Consider the following 18,745-nt stretch of genomic DNA (forward strand, 5'->3'; position numbering starts at 1 on the left):
GGTACCTTCCAAGACCAAATCATCATGGTAACATCATGGGTAATAGTATTCCTCTAAAAACATAGGAAGATGTCTTTTCTCCACACTCTGTCCCTATTCCAAAGCCTCTTCTTCTGCTTCAGCAATGTGCTATAGCCATTGACAACAAAGAAATAAATTGCAGTTGAAGATAACTGATCCCCTTCCATAACATTATCACAGCTGCATAACTTTAATGCTCTGTGTCTATAAACAGATGGTCAGGCTAGAGGAAAGAGAGCATGCAGATTTCTAGTTCTGTACTCTCCTGGCTTCTCTATTAGGTTGGCTGACATCTTCTAACAGCTGAAGTTCTGTGGGCATCTAGTTGGAATTGACCCATCTTTCAAAGGAGGATATTGTTGAAACATTGAGAATGATCTGTGTACTTGGGGATGGTGCAGAATCCAGGTACAAATCAACTCCAAACCTTTGAAATTCCCTTACATTGAATTTACTGTTCAAACTATTAAGCTCTTTCCTTTTTTTCTCTCCATAATTTGGGCAAATCAGCCTAATAAATTTAGTTTATGTGTTAATTCAGGTGGGAAAGTTAAAGATTAATTTAGATTTTCTTAATTGCATCCTATACCTGCAATCAACACCCAAAATTTGAATATTTTGAATCAGAAAACAAGAGAAGAACAAAGAGAACTTCTCTTTGCAAGAGGAGTTCAGAAACACAGAACAGTTCAGACAAATCAGAGAATACATTGAGCTTTTGCCCATTTCAAAGACTGAATCTTGTGGAAGATAGAAGCAATACATAACCATAAACAGACAAGACTCATTTTATCTTTTTTTTCCAACTTTGTGTAGGTTATAACATACAGAAACATCAAAGTCCTTACAGTCTTAGCTAAGAACAGAATCAACTTTTCATCTGTTGTTTTGTTTTGAAGAGCTAAGAACTTTTTCATGGACTTAGTATTATACAAGTTTTGGATGGTCCCTGCTTTTTACTTACCACACCCCACTTTCTGGTATAGTTTGTGATAGCAACTTCTATTTTGGCTTAGATTCTAACCTGCAACAGAGAACACAGCAGCCTCTTTCATAATAAATGACTGGCTTAGATAAAATCCATGGGCATGCCAACAGAAGAAAAATACGGCTCAGTGGGTTAAAGCCTCTGCCTTCGGCTCAGGTCATGATCCCAGGGTCCTGGGATCAAGCCCCGCATCGGGCTCTCTGCTCAGTGGGGAGCGCTTCCTCCTCTCTCTCTCTCTGCCTGCGTCTCTGCCTACTTGTGATCTTTGTCAAATAAATAAATAAATTAAAAAAAAAAACAAAACAAAACAGAAGATGGACCTTCTGCAAAAGAGCTAACGGCTATCAACATAGACAATATGTTGGAAAGAGAATTCAGGCTAACAATTATCCAGGCAATATCTAGGTTGGAGACATGGATGACCAAACAGAATTGATTACGGCCGAACTGAAAGCTACCAGACAGGATGTTCACAATGTTACGGCAGAGCTTAAAGCTACCAGGGAGGAGGTTCACAATGCTCTCAATGAGTTCCAATCTAATCTAAACTCTCTCAAAGCTGGGGTAACTGAGACAGAAGATAGAATTAGTGATCTGGAAGACAAACAGATAGAGAGAAAGGATCAGGAGGAAGCCTGGAACAAACAGCTTAGAAACCATGAAAACAGAATCAGGGAAATAAATGATGCCATGAAGCGTTCCAACGTCAGAATTATTGGAATCCCTGAAGGGGAGGAGAAAGAAAGAATCTAGAAGATATCGTGGAACAGGTCCTTCATGAAAATTTTCCCAATCTCGAGAATGGAACCAGTGTTCATGTACTAGAGGATGAAAGGTCTCCACCCAAGATTATACATTCCAAAAAAACATCATGACAACTGATAGTCAAATTGAGGAATTATATTTGTAGGTATAATCTCTTGAAAGAAGCCAGGGCAAAGAGGCTCCTTACTTACAGAGGGAAGCCCATCAGAATAACGTCAAAGCTTTCCACAGAGACCAGGCAAGCCAGAAAGGGCTGGCAGGATATATTCAGGGCACTAAATGAGAAGAACATGCAGCCAAGAATACTTTATCCAGCAAGACTGACATTCAAAATGGATGGAGAGATAAAGAGTTTCCAAGACCGGTAAGGCTTAAAAGACTATGCAACCACCAAGCTGACACTGCAGGAAATATTAAGGGGGGTTCTATAAAAGAGGAAAAATCCCAAGAATAGCATTGAACAGAAATATAGAGACAGTCTACAGAAAGAAAGACTTCAAAGGTAACTCGATGTCAATTAAAACGTATCTATCAATAATCACTCTCAATGTGAATGACCTAAAGGCACCCATAAAATGGCAGAGGGCTGCAGATTGGATAAAACCACAGGACCCATCCATATGTTGTCTACAAGAGACCCATTTTGAACCTAAAGATACACGCAGACAGAAAGTGAAGGGATGGAGCAGCATCTTTCATGCCAATGGGCCTCAAAAGAAGGCTGGGGTAGCGATTCTTATATCAGATAAATTAGACTTCAAACTAAAGACTGTAGTCAGATACAGAAGGACACTACATAATCCTTAAAGGGACTATCCACCAAGATGACCTAACAATTGTAAATATCTATGCTCCCAATATGGGAGCAGCCAATTACTTAAGAAAACTGTTAATCAAGATAAAGAGTCATATTGATATGAATACACTAATCGTAGGAGATCTTAACACGCCTCTTTCAGAATTAGATAGAGCATCAAAGCAGAAAATCAATAAAGAAACAAGAGCATTGAATGACACATTGGACCAGATGGACCTCATAGATATATACAGAGCATTTCACCCTAAAACAGCAGAATACTCATTCTTCTCAGGTGCACACAGAACCTTCTCCAGAATTGACCACATACTGCGTCACAAATCAGGACTCAACTGATACCAAAAGACTGAGATTATTCCCTGCATATTCTCAGATCACAATGCTTTGAAACTGGAGCTCAATTACAAGGAAAAGTTCAGAAGGAACTCAAACACCTGGAAGCTAAAGACCACCTTGCTTAAGAATGCTTGGATCAACCAGGAGATCAAAGAAGAACTGAAACAATTCATGGAAACCAATGAGAATGAAGACACATTGGTCCAAAACCTATGGGATACAGCAAAGGCAGTCCTAAGGGGAAAATACATAGCCATCTAAGCCTCCCTCAAAAAAATTGAAAAAATCTAGAACACAACAGCTGTCTCTACACCTTAAAGAACTGGAGAATCAACAACAAATCAAACCAACTCCACACATAAGAAGGGAAATCATCAAGATTAGAGCTGAGATCAATGACGTAGAAACCAGAGATATAGTAGAACGTATCAATGAAACTAGAAGTTGGTTTTTTTGAAAGAATCAATAAGATCAATAAACCACTGGACACACTAATCCAAAAGAAAAGAGAGAAAGCTCAAATTCATAAAATGATGAATGAAAAGGGAGAGATCACAACTAACATCAAGGAAGTAGAAACAATCATCAGAAGTTATTATCAACAGTTATATGCCAATAAGCTTAGAAACCTAAGTGAAATGGATGCATTCCTGGAAAAATATAAACTCCCAAAATTGAACCAGGAAGAAATCGACAACCTGAATAGACCAATATCTAATAACGAGATTGAAACAATGATCAAAAATCTCCCAAAAAACAAGAGCCCAGGACCTGACGGATTCCCTGGGGAATTCTACCAAACCTTCAAAAAAGAAATAACACCTATTCTCCTGAAGCTCTTTCAAAAAATTGAAGCAGAAGGAAAACTTCCAGACTCTTTCTATGAAGCCAGCATTACCCTGATCCCCAAACCAGGCAAAGACCCTACCAAAAAGGAGAATTTTAGACCAATACCACTGATGAATATGGATGCTAAGATTCTCAACAAGATCCTAGCCAACAGGATCCAACAGCACATTAAAAAGATTATCCACCATGTTCAGGTGGGATTAATCCCTGGGCTACAAGGATGGTTCAACATTCACAAATCAATCAATGTGATACAACAAATTAATATGAGAAGAGAGAAGAACCACATGGTCCTCTCAATTGATGCAGAAAAAGCATTTGACAAAATCCAGCATCTGTTCCTGATTAAAACGCTTCAAAGCATAGGGATAGAGGGAACATTCCTGAACCTCATCAAATCTATCTATGAAAGACCCACAGCAAATATCATCCTCAATGGGAAAAAGCTTGCATCCTTCCCATTGACATAAGGAACAAGACAAGGATGCCCACTTTCACCACTCTTGTTCAACATAGTATTAGAAGTCCTAGCAACAGCAATCAGACAACAAAGAGAAATAAAAGGTTTCCAAATTGGTAATGAAGAAGTCAAACTCTCTCTCTTCACAGATGACATGATTCTTTATATGGAAAACCCAAAAGACTCCACCCCCAAATTACTAGAACTCATACAGCAATTCAGCAACGTGGCAAGATACAAAGTCAATGCAGAAATCAGTGGCTTTCTTATACACTAACAATGAAAATACAGAAAGGGAAATTAGAGAATCGATTCCATTTACTATAGCACCAAGAACCATAAGATACCTGGGAAAAAACCTAACTAAAGAGGTAAAGGATCTGTACTTGAGGAACTACAGAACACTCATGAAAGAAACTGAAGAAGACACAAATAGATGGAAGACCATTCCATGCTCTTGGATTGGAAGAATAAACATTGTTAAAATGTCTATACTGCCTAGAGCAATCTATACTTTTAATGCCATTCTGATCAAAATTCCACTGGCATTCTTCAAAGAGCTGGAGCAAATGATCCTAAAATTTGTATGGAATCAGAAGAGACCCCAAATCGCTAAGGAAATGTTGAAAAACAAAAATAAAGCTGGCGGCATCACGTTACCTGATTTCAAGCTTTATTACAAAGCTTTGATCACCAAAACAGCATGGTACTGGCATAAAAACAGATGCATAGACCAGTGGAACAGAGTAGAGAGCCAAATATGGACCGTCAACTCTATGGTCAATTAATCTTCGACAAAACAGGAAAAACTATACAGTGGATAAAAGACAGTCTCTTCAATAAATGGTGTTGGGAAAACTGGACAGCAATATATAGAAGAATGAAACTCAACCATTCTCTTACACCATACACAAAGATAAACTCAAAATGGATAAAAGACCTCAATGTGAGACAGGAATCCCTCAGAATCCTAGAGGAGAGCATAGGCAGTAATCTCTTCGATATCAGCCACAGCAACTTCTTTCAAGATACGTCTCCAAAGGCAAAGGAAACAAAAGCGAAAATAAACTTTTTGCACTTGACCAAAATCAAAAGCTTCTGCACAGCAAAGGAAACAGTCAACAAGACAAAGAGGCAACCCACAGAATGGGAGAAGATATTTGCAAATGACAGTACAGATAAAAGGTTGATATCCGGGTTCTATAATGAACTCCTCAAACTCAACACACATGAAACAGGCAAACATATCAAAAAATGGGCAGAAGATATGAACAGACACTTCTCCAATCAAGACATACAAATGGCTATCAGACACATGAAAAAATGTTCATCATCATTAGCCCTCAGGGTGAGTCAAATTAAAACTACATTAAGATATCACCTTATACCAGTTAGAATGGCCAAAATTAACAAAACAGGAAACAGCATGTTTTGGAGAGGATGTGGAGAAAGGGGAACCCTCTTACACTGTTGGTGGGAATGCAAGTTGGTGCAGCCTCTTTGGAGAACTGTGTGGAGATTCTTCACGAAATTAAAAATAGAGCTTCCCTATGACCCTGCCATTGCACTCCTGGGTATTTACCCCAAAGATACAGATGTCGTGAAACGAAGGGCCATCTGTACCCCAATGTTTATAGCAGCAATGGCCACAGTCGCCAAACTATGGAAAGAACCAAGATGCCCTTCAACGGACGAATGGATAAGGAAGATGTGGTCCATATACACTATGGAGTATTATGCCTCCATCAGAAAGGATGAATACCCAACTTTTGAAGCAACATGGACGGGACTGGAAGAGATTATGCTGAGTGAAATAAGTAAAGCAGAGAGAATCAATTATCATATGGTTTCACTTATTTGTGGAGCATAACATAGCATGGAGGACAAGGGGTGTTAGAGAGGAGAAGGGAGTTGGGGTAAATTGGATAGAGAGGTGAACCACGAGAGACTATGGACTCTGAAAAACAGTCTGAGGGGTTTGAAGTGGCGGGGGTGTGGGAGGTTGGGGTATCAGGTGGTGGGTATTATAGAGGGCACGGCTTGCATGGAGCACTGGGTGTGGTGAAAAAATAATGAATACTGTTTTTCTAAAAATAAATAAATTGAAAAAAAATCCATGGGCATGGATCTAAATTAATGAAGTGAATTCTGCTTTTTACACTTTATACAAATTCTTCCTTCCAGCATGCCAAATATAGTGTGCAGTTCATATTGTGAGGATTATAGAATGAAACTTGAGGTATGGTTTGTCAAACAGATATATTTATTAGTACTTTTGATACTCAAATTAGCTGTGATGGGTACTAGGACAGTTAGAAAAATTGTAAGAGACTTAGATTTGTCTTTCAGAAGTCCTCAAATCAAAACAGATAATAAAATATGCTTGATTAATTTTATTTTTATATTTTTAAAAGATTTTATTCATTTATTTGACAGAGATCACAAGTAGGCAGAGAGGCAGGCATACAGAGGGGGCAAGCAGACTCCCCGCCAAGCAGAGAGCCTGATGTGGGGCTCTATCCCTGGTCCCTGGGATCATGACCTGAGCCAAAGACAGAAGATTTAACCCACTGAGCTTCCCAGGTGCCCACTGAATAATTTTAATAGGGAAACATCTTTAAGACTCCTAAACTGGTTGAAAAATGTTCCAATATAAAAGTGAAAAGTGTTAGTTGGGAAGAAGCTAATGTGGCTTACATCTTGAAACTTGAGGTTTAGTTGATACAGAAGCTGCACACTGATCTCATGAATTTATATATGGCAGAAATAAGCCATGTATGTCTTATTTACCTCTGGATCCTCAGTGTACAAAAATATGAACCTGATGACCACCATTAAATCAGTTCCATGATGCAAGATATTGAGAATTTAAAGCTTCTCAAACACAGTGGCAGAATTTAGGGTTTGGGATTATCTGCTGAGGAAAGCTGAAAGAAATGAAGTTTGTCATATGGTTCTGGATAAAATATCTTTAAGATCCACTCAGCATTTTAAGCAAGTCTTTATGCAGTTTTATATAAGGGGGAAAAATCAGGTTTGGAGAAGGGATAAGTAAATGCATGACAAATGATCTCAATAGTCAAAAAAGAGAAATATTGTGTGAGCCCACTCTAACGTTTACGTCAGTCTGTCAATGGTAAAATTCCTTTCCTTTCATATGATTTTACTTTCCAATCAAGGGCTTTAGATTTTTTAAGAGTTTGTTAAATGTAGTTGGGTTTGTATAGATTTGTACACAAAACTATGTTTTTGGTTGTTTACCGTAGCTTTGTCTTGTCAACAATCACTACACATTGATCGCTATTCCTGGAGCTTCTATTTCATTATAAATACTGCATCTAAACATGTTTAGGTCATTTTAAACAAATGTATGAATGCAGAGTTATAATAAATTCATTTGCAAGAGTCATTGATGTGTTTTAAATTATTTGCTGTAATATATTATAAATTATTTGTAAGGTATATTCTTCTACATTCTTGTACACCATCTTTAGCAGGCTTATAAATATATTATTAGCTCTTTATACCTCATTGGGAGCCTTTACTTAAAATAAAGCATTCTTGTATCCAAAATAACTTCTTATGGTAAATGTAGATCTAGCCAGAAAGGCAAAATTCAGTATGATACAACTATTTTTTTTTAGTTTAGAAAATCAGAACATATGAATACTTACTGCCTTTCTAAACAGAGACAACATGGGGAAATACTTGCTGTGTCTTCATCAAAGACTAATTGGTCATCACAGTTTAGAAACTCCAAAGCATTGCCAATATATACACTCTATATTCTTATATTTGGAAATGGAAACTGGTCCTTTTTCAGACAATAGGATTTCAGCTAACACAGGAATTTATCTAAATGCATCTGCATCTCAGAGCATCCCTTCTCACTTCATTTTGCAGCTGTTCTTGCCCTCTTCCAGAGTCATAGTTTTAAGGAAGAAAATAAAACTATACACTAGAGGCAAATTAAAAAGTGATCATGGCAATGTATGTCCTCTCATTCACTCTGTTTTCTGTGTAGTCTCTATTTAGATAACAGATAAGACCTAAAGGAATTTTATACTTTAAGTATCTTAAAGGAAATTAGCATAGTGGGGGGTTTTACTTTATTACAATTTTTATTTTTACATTTACCTTACATTTACATTATTATTACAATGCCTTTATTACAAGGACTAGCAATAAGGACATAAGGTAATAATTTTCTTATAATTTTATGTAGTTTATACTTAACCCAGCACCTGAAGAGTTAATTATAGCACTTTAACTTAAAGGTCTGGCTAAAACAAATGTAGACAGTAAGAAAATTTGCTTACCTTTATAAAGTATCCAAAAGTGCTTCCCAGGAACAACTAATTTTTAGGTAGAATTATGAAAGCTTATATATTTTGCAACCAATGAACTTATTTTTTAAATCCTCCACTTTGTGGTACATTCAGTTTTGTGGCATGTGTTTTACTGATGAAACACTTGGGTTCTACATTGCTTGGCCAACTCATTACTATTTCCCTTTAATATAAACAGATCCTGAGAACCCAAATCAGAATGGGTCTCTGATCCTTTCCATGGGTCCATTCTGAGCAGCACACCTTACTCTTGACCTGGTCCCATCTTAATCTAACATCACTATATAAACAGAAAGGCCCCAACATCACTGCAAAACTTTACAGTCTGCCAATGCATAAGTAAAGACTGCTCAGCCTGCTGCTGCTGCCTCTGTTACAGCAGTAGAATGTTACAAAATGACATACTCTCCCTATTCAGTTAGTGAGTGATCACCAGTTGCACCAAGTGTGCAGCTGCTGCTTTTACCCTGGCTATTAAAATTTGCAACTATGGTCTATGTGGTCTAACATTAGAACCATGGCCTTCATCTCAAACAAGCAAACAAACAAAACAAACCAAATGAAAAGGACTCTCTGGAGTAACCCAGGAAGAGAACTCCAGAGCCTGAATCTTTCCAACTCCTCCTCCTCTTCCTCCTCTTCCTCCTCCTCCTTCTTCTTCTTTTTCTTTTTTTTTAAGTCAAATTCATGAATTTGGTACATTGCCAGCTTTATCAGACATGACAAAAAATAAAACCTCGGATACTACAAGTAATGCAAACTGGAAGCTGAGAAACAGTTTCATTAATTCTTGCTATGATCTTGTACATGGAGCTTGTAAAAATGTGTTAAGAAAATATAACACAGCACAGGGGTCTGAAAGCATTGAAGGGAGGGGCTCTCAGGGTGTACCATTTGTTGTAGCTTGCATATTCCAGCAGAAGAAGAAAGACTTCTGGCTGAGCAACAGCAAGCTGCCCTGGTGTAAAGCCATGAGAAGATGCTGCCACTTTAAACTCGATTTTCCTCCAATAAACTGTGGTCAAAACAACCACTCCCAACTTCCTTCTTTCCTTTATAAAAGGGTGGTCTCCTCCTTTGTTCTCCAGACTTGCCAATGCTTTGTCATAGTCTACTTGTCCCAATTTGCAATTCCTCAACTAGTCCTGAATAAACTCAGTTTTGCTGGCTGAATCACTTACCTTTTTCTTTTAAAAGTTTGACAGGTTTGATTCTCACTCTTCCAGTGATGTGTTTAGAGGAATACCCCTCAACATGCTACAAATTCTTAAGTCTCCATCATCATTTTTTACACATACCTCTTTCTCACATCTTTGCCATTGGTGTTTCTAAGAAATGAGGAACACATCTTGTTTCCATGTTATCTGTCTAGTAATGTCTTTCCTGTTATCAGGGAAGGCCCCTTGGGAGGAGCACAGTATTCTTAATAATGGGCAGCCAAACTATGTTGAAAGGGAAACCAACTTCTTTAAGTCAGTTGTGCCTCAGAAGAGGAAACATAAATCACAATTCCCAAATTATCAGCCTGTCTTCCATGAATAAGCATATATGGAATTTTTAGAATAAAATATAACAGATAACCTAAAAAATTAGAAGATAAGACACTCATAGAGTTTTGTTATTAAAATGTGATAAATAAAATAACTTGAAAGATAAATAATTTTCTCCAACATTTCTGCCTGTATTAGAATAAATCTTTTTTATATGCATTCCTTAAGACTAAATGCACTGCTAATCGCTAATATTTCATAGCACATGCAGCCATATACATTTTTTAGGCAAAGAAATGGTTACAGCTTCACATACCAAGAAGTATTCCTGGCTGAGGGATCAAGAAAAGAAATGTTTCTTAAAATGCATGAATATATGTCATATGTCCTAAGGATAGAGAAAGAGTGAATGTCAACAGGGTCCCACAATACAGTTTTCCAAGCAAAAATTCAAGTTGCAGTTTAGATGCCATAGAGCAACATAATTTTGTTGCCTTTAACACACACTTAAAGGCCTTTGCACTTGATTTGATTGGGTAAGAGACAGAGGAAAGATAGAGAGAGGAGGAGAGATGATGAAAGACCGGGTATCTCTGTTAACAAGGAAACTGACAGGAACATTCAAAACAGTTGAGATTTGGGGTGGGACAGCCTAGCAGTACAAAGGGAAGAAAAAATGATCACAAAACATCGTTGGCATTTTTACTTATGTCCAGTGGAAGAGGTGAATATATTTTAACAACTCATTCCTAATGAGGAAACTTTCTAATTGTGGACAGTTGTTTCCCACAATAATGGGATACCCACAAGCTATTTTTTGTTTTTGATTATTCATTAAAGAAAGTGATGGAGAAAGAACAAAATGAACTTTTATGTTTTTCTGCAATGCTATATCAGGTTTCTCTTTTCACATTTCTTTTTTAAAGGAAAGAAGAAACTGAAAAAGTGTAAAGGAGGAAAGAAACAGAATATTAGTTTAAATTGGTTGGAATATTATCTTACTCGAACACTTATCCCAGTAGTGAATTTAACTAAGAAAACCACACTAGGGAATTTCTGCAGTATAAGGAAGTTCAATTTATACTTTTTTTGTTGGCATTAGATTATGAATGAAAGAATACAGATTATAAAGGGGAAAACTAGTTTGAGAATCAGAAACCCTGCATCCACTACCCTCCAAAGGCAGGACAAAAGCAAAAACAGAAAAAAAAAAGTCTAAATAAAGTAGGTACAATTTAAGTTAGATATTAGGAGATATAGAATTTGGAATTTAATCCAGTCAAAGGAGCATCAATTTCAATTTCTAACTCCTATAAGATCTCTTAGACTCAGATTTCTTGTCTATTAAATAGAAATAGTATTGCTTACCTTCAGGATTGTTATGAGGAATAGATATGGTCATAAGAAGATTAATACATACCTGACATGAATAGATCAAATTGTGCTTACTGTTATTGTTCTCAACAGGTTTTTACCCCAAAGATGCATGAAATATTAATGTGTTTTGTGAATTCCCAAGACCTGATCTACATTTAGCCAAAACCACAGTATTCCAGGATCTCTGTCACATTGTTATTAGAGAAAAATAGGAATTTGGGGAAGGATGGGTGGTCCAGGACTAGGTAGGGATATGTTAGAAAAGATTCAGTTTCCTTCACACAATTCCCAAATCCACTGGAAATTAAGGGACTGCAATTGCACATAGTATTCCAAATATTTTAATGTCATTTTACCTAAAGCAGGTGATGCTGAGATTTGATGGTGCTATAGCTGTATGCTATTTGCAATTCAGAATCAGATGGAACAGCAACATTTTCCTTATTTTCCTTAGCCATGTTATAAGAACATTAGAATAAAGTTGAATGATAAAAACCGTGATAACTTTAGAAATATATTTAGGACATGCAAAACTGTTTTTCAAAAAATTTCTTAATTTAAGTTCACCTTAATTAACATATACCATATTATTAGTTTCAGGGATAGAATTCAGTGATTCATCAGTTGCATACCACACCCAGTTTTCATTATTTAAGTGCCCTCCTTAATGCCCATCACCCAATTACACTTCCCACCCACCCACCCACCTCCCTTCCAGCAACCCTCAGTTTATATTCTAAAGTTAAGAATCTTTTATGGTTTGCCTCCCTCTCACTTTTCATCTTAATTAATTTATCCTTCCCTTCCACTATGATCACTTGTTTTGGTTCTTAAATTCTGCATATGAGTGAAATCACATGGTATTTGTCTTTCTTTGACTTATTTTGTTAAGTATAATACCCACTAGTTCCATCCATGTCATTGTAAATGTCAAGATTTAATTCTTTGTGATAACTGACAAAAACTCCATTGTATATACATATACAACTTCTTCTTTATCCACTCATCTGTTGATGGACATCTGGGCTCTTTCCATAGTTTGGCTATTGTGGACATTGCTGCTATAAACATTGGGCCGCATGTTCCCCTTTGGTCACTATGTTTGTATCCTTTGATAAATAATTAGTAGGGAATTGCTGGGTTCTAGGGTAGCTCTATTTTCAACTTTTTAAGGAATCTCTACACTGTTTTCTAGAGTGGCTTCACCAGTTTGCATTCTCAACCAAAAAATGGGAAAATTTATCATGTGTCTGTTAGCCATGTGTATGTCTTCTTTGGAGAAATATCTGTCCATGTCTTCTGGCCAATTCTTGACTGATGTTTTGTTTTTTGGGTTTGAGTCTGATAATTTCCTTACAGATTTTGGATACCAGTTCTTTATTTGATAAGACATTTGCAAATATCTTCTCCCATTCCATAGACTGCCTTTAGTTTTGTTGACTGTCCCTTTGATGTGCAAAAGCTTTTTATCTTAACAAAGTCCTAACAGTTCATTTTTGCTTTTGTTTCCCTTGCCTTTGGAGACATGTCTACCAAGAAGTTGCTGTGGCCAAGGTAGAAGATGTTGTGGCCTATGTTCTCCAGGATTTTGGTAGGTTCCTGTCTCACATTTGGTCTTTCATCCATTTTGAGTTTACTTTTGTATATGGTGTAAGAAAGTGGTCCAGTATCATTCTTCTGCATGTGGCTGTCCAATTTTCCCAACACCAATTTCTGAGGAGACTGTCTTTTGTCCGTTGGGTATTCTTTCCTGCTTTGTTGAAGATAAGTTGACCATAGAGTTGAAGGTCCATTTCTGGGTTCTTTATTCTGTTTCACTGATGGATGTGTCTGTTTTTGTGCGAGTACCATACTGTTTTAATGATTACAGCTTGAAGTCTGGAGCTCTGATGCCTTCAGTTGGTTTTCTTTTTCATCATTACTTTGGCTATTCAAGGTCTTTTCTGGTTACATACAAGTATTATAAGTGTTTGTTCTAGGTTTGTGAAAAATGCTAATGGTGTTTTGATAGATATGTCATTGAATGTGTAGACTGCTTTGGATAACATAGAGATTTTAACAATATTTGTTCTTCCAATCCATGAGTATGAATTTTTTTCCATTTCTTTGTGTCATCCTCAATTTATTTCATAAGTATTATATAGTTTTCAGAGTACAGATCCTCCTTGTCTTTGGTTAGGTTTATTGTTAGCTATCTTATGGATTTTGGTGCAATTATTTTTGGAATGTATTTCTTGATTTCCCTTACTTTTTCTTCATTGTTAGTGTGTAGAAACGCAACTGACTTCTGTGCATTGATTTTATATGCTGTGACTTTGCTGAATTCCTGTATGAGTTCTAGCAATTTTTGGTTGGAGTCTTTTGGGTTTTCCACAGAGTATCATGTATCTCTAAAGAGTGAATGTTTGACTACTTCTTTGCCAGTAAGGATGTCTTTTTTTTTTTTTTTTTTGTCTGATTGTTGAGGCAAGGACTTCCAGCACTATTTTGAACAACAGTGGTAATAGTGGACATCCCTGCCATATTCTTTTTTTTTTTAAGATTTTATTTATTTATTTGACAGACAGAGATCACAAGTAGGCAGAGAGGCAGGCAGAGAGAGAGAGAGGAGGAAGCAGGCTCCCTGCAGAGCAGAGAGCCCGACATGGGGCTCTATCCCAGGATCCTGGGATCATGACCTGAGCCGAAAGCAGAGGACTTAATCCACTGAGCCACCCAGGCGCCCCCATCCCTGCCATATTCTGATCTTGGGGTAAAGATCTCAGTTTTTTTTCCCATTAAGGATGATAATTGCTGTAGGTCTTTCATATATGTTTTATGTTATTAAGGTATGTTACCTCTATCCCTACACAGCAGAGGGTTTTTATTAAGAAAGTGTGCTGTATTTTGACAAATTTTTTTTTCTGTATCTATTGAGCAGATCTTGTGCTTCTTGTCCCTTCTTTTTTTTTAATGTGGTGTATCACACTGATTGATTTGCACATGTTGAACCACCCTTACAACCCAGGACTAAACTCCACTTGGTCATGATGAATAATCCTTTTAATGTATTGCTGGATCCTATTAGCTATTATCTTGGTGAGAACCTTTGCATCCGTGTTCATCAGGGATATTGGTCTGTAATTCTTCTTTTTGGTGGGGTCTTTGTCTGGTTTGGGGATTGAGGTAATGCTGGTCTCTTAGAATGAGTTTGGGTGTTTTCCTTCAATTTATATTATTTTGGAATGGTTTCAGAAGAATAAGTGTTTTTTAAACGCATGGTAGAATACACCTCTAAGCCACCCTGGACTGGACTCTTGTTTGCTGGGAGACGTTTAAACACTGATTTAATTTCCTTATTGGTTATGAGTCTGTTCAGGTTTTCTCTGTCTTCCTGTTGTTGTTTTGGTAGTTTATATATTTCTAGGAATTTATCCATTTCTTCCAGATTTCCAATTTGGTGACATATAATTCTCACAATATTCTCTTTTAATTTCTTCAGTGTTGGTTGAGCTCTCTCCTCTTTCATTCATGATTTTATTTATTTGGATCATTTCTCTTTTCTTTTTTATAAGTCTGGCTAGGGGTTTATCAATCTTATTAATTTCTTCAAGGAACCACCTCCTAGTTTATTGATCTGTTCCACTTTTTAAAACTTTTTATATCATCGATTTTTGCTCTAATCTTTATTATTTCCATTCTCCTGCTAGATTTATTTAGTTAGTTAGTTACTTAGTTATTGCTATTCTCTTTCCACTCTTTCAGGTGTAATGTTAACTTGTGTATTTGAGACTTTCTTGTTTCTTGAGGAAAGCCTGTATTGCTATATACTCCCCTTTGCTAAGACTACCTTTTCCATCTCAAATCTTCTCAATTGTCATATTTTCATTTTAATTTTCTTCCACATATTTTTACATTTTTTTTTCAATTTTTTTTTCCAATTTATTTATTTTCAGAAAAACAGTATTCATTATTTTTTCACCACACCCAGTGCTCCATGCAAGCCGTGCCCTCTATAATACCCACCACCTGGTACCCCAACCTCCCACACCCCTGCCACTTCAAACCCCTCAGACTGTTTTTCAGAGTCCATAGTCTCTCATGGTTCACCTCCCCTTCCAATTTACCCAAATTCCCTACTCCTCTCTAACGCCCCTTGTCCTCCATGCTATTGGTTATGCTCCACAAATAAGTGAAACCATATGATAATTGACTCTCTCTGCTTGACTTACTTCACTCAGCATAATCTCTTCCAGTCCCGTCCATGTTGCTACAAAAGTTGGGTATTCATCCTTTCTGATGGAGGCATAATACTCCATAGTGTATATGGACCACATCTTCCTTATCCATTCATCCGTTGAAGGGCATCTTGGTTCTTTCCATAGTTTGGCGACTGTGGCCATTGCTGCTATAAACATTGGGGTACAGATGGCCCTTCTTTTCACAACATATTTTTTACATATTTTTTATTTTATTATTATTATTTTTTAAATTTCTTTTCAGTGTACCAGAATTCATTGATGTCTTTTATTTACTAGTTGAACCATGCATTCTTTATTAAGATGTTCTTTAACCTACATGTATTTGTGGATCATTCAATTTTTTTTTCTTGTGATTGACTTCAAGTTTCATAGCATTATAGTCTGAAAATATGCATAGAATTATCTCAGTCTTTTTGTACTTATTGAGACCTGATTTGTGGCCTAGTATGTGATCTATTCTGGAGAATGTTCTTTGTGGACTCAGAAAGAATGTGTATTCTGCTGTCTTAGGATTAAATGACCTGAATATATCTTTTAAGTTCATCTGTGCCAGTGTGTCATTCAAAACTCTTTTTTCCATGTTAATCTTCTGCTTAGATGATATGTCCATTGTCATGAGTAGGTTGTTAATTCCCCCACTATTTTTATATTTTTATCAATGTGTTACTTAATTTTGTTATTAATTTGTTTATATATTTGGCTGCTCCCAAGTTAAGGGCATAAATATTTACAATGGTTAGATCTTCTTGTTGGATAAATCCTTTTATTATGATACACTGTCTTTCATCTCTTATTACAGTCTTTGCTTTAAAACAAAGTTTGTGGGATGCCCGGGTGGCTCAGTTGGTGAAGCAGCTGCCTTCCGCTCAGGTCATGATCCCAGCGTTCTGGGATCGAGTCCCACATTGGGCTCCTTGCTCCGCAGGGAGCCTGCTTCTCCCTCTGACTCTGTCTTCCACTCTGTCTGCCTGTGCTCACTCTCACTCGCTCTCTGACAAATAAATAAATAAAATCTTAAAAAAAATTAAAACACAGTTTGTTTGATAGAAGGGTGACTAATCCAGCTTTTTTTTGCTGTCTATTAGCATGATAACTGGTTTTCCACCCCCTCACTTTCAATATGGAGGTCACATTGTTTCTCAAATGAGTCTATTATAAGCAGAGATCTTTTTTTTTTAAATCCATTCCTATATTCTATGTCTTTTGATTAGAACATTGAGTCCATTTACATTCAGAGTAATTATTGAAAGATATGAATTTAAGGCCATTGTATTACCTGCTCAATCACTATTCCTATAGATTGTCTATATTTCTTTCTAGTCTTTGTTACTTTTGCTCTCCCTCTGCTCAAACGGTCCCCTTAATATTTCTTGTAGGGCTGGTTTAGTGCTCACAAATGCCTTTAGTTTTCAATTATCCTAGAAATTCTTTTTTTTTTTTTCTTCCTTTATTCAGAGTTACTGTCTTACTGGATAAGGTATTACTGACTGCATATTTTTCTCATTTAACACATTGAATATATCATGCTAGTCTTTTGTGGTCTGTCAGGTGTCTGTGGACAGGTCTGCTGCCAGCCTTATGTGTATACACTAAGAGGTTAAAGACTTCTTGTCCTGACCTGCATTCAGGAATTTCTCTTTATGTTTAAAATTTTCAAGCTTTACTATAATACGTTGAGGTATTGACCTGGTTTTGTTGGTTTCAAGGGGGTTTCTCTGTGTCTCCTGGATTTAAATGCCTGTTTCCTTCCCCATATTAGGGAAGTTCTCTACTATAATTTGTTCAAATAAACTTCCTATCCATTTCTCTAACTCCTCATTAATTGGGATCACTATAATACAGATATTATCTCACTTTGTGGAATTGCTGAGCTCTCTAAGTCTCCCCTCATGATCCAATAGTTTTCTTTCACTTTTTTTTTTTTTTCAGGTTCATTATTTTCCATCACTGATGTGCTATTCTGATTCTTTCATCCTTATTTTTATGGTTCTACTTGGGACTACATCTTGATACTAGAATTTTTAACTTTGGCTTATCCAGATTATAGCATTTTTTTAATCCCTATACTAAGGGATTCTCTAGTGTCTTCAGTGTCTTTTTCTTTTTCTTTTTTTTTTTAATATCTACTCTTTTTTTCAGTGTTCCAAGTTTCATTGTTTATGTGCCACACCCAGTGCTCCAACCAATACATGCTCTCCTATTTAATACCTGCCACCAGACTTGCTCACTTCTCCACTCCCTTACCTCCAAAATATTCCGTTTGTATTTCATAGTCCACAGTCTTTCATGCTTCTTCTCTCACATGGATATATTCCACTTCATTTTTCCTTTCCTTCTCCTAATATCTTCCATGTTATTCTTTCTGCTCTGCAAGTAAGTGAAACCATATGATAATTGATTCTCTCTGCTTGATTTATTTCACCCAGCATAATCTCCTCCAGTCCTGTCCATGTTGACAGAAAAGTTGGGTATACATCCTTTCAGTTATGGGCATAATATTCCATTGCATATAAGGACCATATTTTCTATTGTGGCCATTGCTGCTATGAATATTGGGGTACAGATGGCCCTTTTCAATACATCTTTTCACTACATCTGTATCTTTGGGGTATAAACCCAGTAGTACAACTGCAGGCTCATAGGGTAGCTCTATTTTTAATTTTTGAGGAATCTCCACACTGTTTCCAAAGTGGCTCCACAAACTTGCATTCCCACCAACAGTGTAAGAGGGTTCCCCTTTCTCCACATCCTCTTTAACATCTGTTGTTTACTGTCTAGTTATTTTTTTTTCCAATTCTAACTGGTGTAAGGTGGTATCTTAATGTGGATTTGATTTGAATTTCCCTGATGACTAGTGATGATGAACATTTTTTCATGTGTCTGTTAGCCATTTGTATGTCTTCATTGGCTAAGTGTCTGTTCATGTCATCTGCCCATTTTGTGATGTGATTATCTGTTTTGTGGGTGTTTAGTTTGAGGAGTTCTTTATAGATCTTGGATATCAGCCCTTTGTCTGTACTCTCATTTGCAAATATCTTCTCCCATTCAGTGG

Source organism: Neovison vison, chromosome X, assembly GCF_020171115.1.
Source record: "Neovison vison isolate M4711 chromosome X, ASM_NN_V1, whole genome shotgun sequence".
NCBI classification, from domain to species: Eukaryota; Metazoa; Chordata; class Mammalia; order Carnivora; family Mustelidae; genus Neogale; species Neogale vison.